This window comes from Chaetura pelagica, unplaced genomic scaffold (genome assembly GCF_000747805.2).
Source record: "Chaetura pelagica isolate M959 unplaced genomic scaffold, ChaPel_1.0 scaffold439, whole genome shotgun sequence".
Taxonomy (NCBI): Eukaryota; Metazoa; Chordata; class Aves; order Apodiformes; family Apodidae; genus Chaetura; species Chaetura pelagica.
Window position 1 is genome coordinate 198112 of NW_009954451.1, and position 2294 is coordinate 200405.

The following is a 2294-nucleotide window of genomic DNA, read 5'->3' on the forward strand; positions in this document are numbered from 1 at the left end:
TTGGCTCCTTGGTCTGCTTCCCCTTCTCCTGTTCTGTCCACCAGTTTACTCCATGGCCACCAGCAAGGCCGTGCCCAGCTTGGGTTGAGCTCCTGGCCAAGCCCAGAGCTCCTGGAAGAGAGAGGAGAGATGATGAGGGAGGAGGAACTGGGCACATTCCTGAAGCACAGAACCATGGGTGGGTTGGGACCTTAAAGAGCATCTACTCCAACCCCCCATACATGGGGGTCCAACCCCACCCTACATGGGGGTCCAACTCCCTGACATGGGGGCTCCAACTCCCTCTAGACCAGGTCGCCCCACCAGTTTATTCCACAGCCACCAGTAAGGCCATGCCCAGCTTAGGTTGAGCTCCTGGCCAAGCCCAGAGCTCCTGGAAGAGAGAGGAGAGATGATGAGGGAGGAGGAACTGGGCACATTCCCGAATCATAGAACCACGGATGGGGTGGGACCTTAAAGAGCATCTACTCCAACCCCCCATATGTGGGGGTCCAACTCCCTGACATGGGGGTCCAACCCCACCCTACATGGGGGTCCAACCCCCCATACATGGGGGTCCAACCCACCCTACATGGGGGTCCAACTCCCCCAAGCCCAGGTTTCTCCAACCTGCCCTTCAACACTCCTGGAACAGTCAGAGCAGGGAAGTTCTCCAGTGGATCCCTGGGTTTTCAGCAAGCTCCAGAAGGCCCTGGTGAGGGGCACAGGGATGGGTGGGCAGCCCAGGGTGCAGAGCTTGGCCTCCCTGGGCATAAATCCCCATGGCCAGGGCTTTATCTGGGCTGGCCTTGAAGCTTTCCCAAGGTGGACACAAGCCTAGAACCTGCCCACTCCCAACGGACACGTGCTCAGCATGTCCCCTGGGGCAGGGGCTGCCTTTGGTCTTCCAGCAGGTCCAGGAGGTGGGTTCAGATGGAGGAGGACACAAACCTCACTGCAGCTCCACGGGGCCACCAGCATTGCTGCTGCAGCAGGAGGAGGAGGAGGAGGAAGCTGCCTCCAAGCCGTCACAGCACTGAGGTCTCCAGGGTCCAGTTTTCTTGGGCTAGGGATGGAAAACAGAAGGATAAAGAGAGGAAACGAGGTGAAAAGGACCATAGTTACCAAGAGTCCTGGCAAAATAATGCCACAGGGCACCTCTGAAGTTCTCAGTGGCTCTTGTCAGACCAGCACTGGGTGGAATTGACACCAGGAACATCCACACCAACCTCCTCCCTGAGGCTCCTGGAGCCTGAGGGTTCTCAGGGCTGTGGGGCTTCCAAAAAATCCAACCCAACCCTAGGAGATACCAGGAAACATCCAAAGAACCCACTGCCCTCCCAGCAACACCATCAGTCTGGGAGCAGGATGGGGGGGAAAGCCCAGGCCAAGGTCCCCATGGACACATCTGGGTTGGGAATGTCCCCCTTTCCCAGTGCTGAGGGGAGATCCAGGCTCCCCATGGACACATCTGGGTTGGGAATGTCCCTCCTCCCTGTGCTCAGGGGAGATCCAAGGTCCCCATGGACACATCTGGGTTGGGAATGTCCCCTTTCCCAGTGCTGAGGGGAGATCCAAGGTCCCCATGGACATATCTGGGTTGGGAATGTCCCCTTTCCCAGTGCTCAGGGTAGATCCAAGCTCTCCAGGGACACATCTAGGTTGGGAATGTCCCTCTTCCCTGTGCAGCTGTTAATTAGGGACCATTTGATTGAGTTTGATTAAGATTCCTGTTCCCTTAGTAACTAAAAAGGCTGAAGGATCAAGGGAGTTGCTTCCTAGGGAAGGATCTCAAGGAGGAAGAGGAGCAGGAAGGATCCAGGGGGGGCGTTTCTGGCTCTGAAACACCAAGGAAATGGTCATTTGGGGATGGCAAAGAGCTGAGGAGAGATTTCTTGGGCTGAGAAGTGTTTCCCAGAGCAGGGGGGCAGCTGGTCTGGAGGGGCTCACCAGCCAGAGCAGATCCCACGGGATCCAGGGGGGTTGGAATGTCTCCAGAGAAGGAGACTCCACAGCCTCTCTGGGCAGCCTGGCCCAGGGCTCTGGCACTCTCACAGCAAAGAAGTTCTTCCTGACATTCACATGGAACCTCCTGGGCTCCAGTTTGCACCCAGTGCCCCTTGTCCTGTCACTGGACATCCCTGCACAAAGCCTGGCTCTGTCCTCCTGACACTGCCCTGAACAGATTTGTGCCCATGGATGAGGTGGCCCCTCAGTCTCCTCTTCTCCAAGCCCAACAGCCCCAGCTCCCTCAGCCTTTCCTCAGCAGGGAGATGTTCCCCTCCCTCCAGCATCTCTGGGGCTCTGCCCTGGGC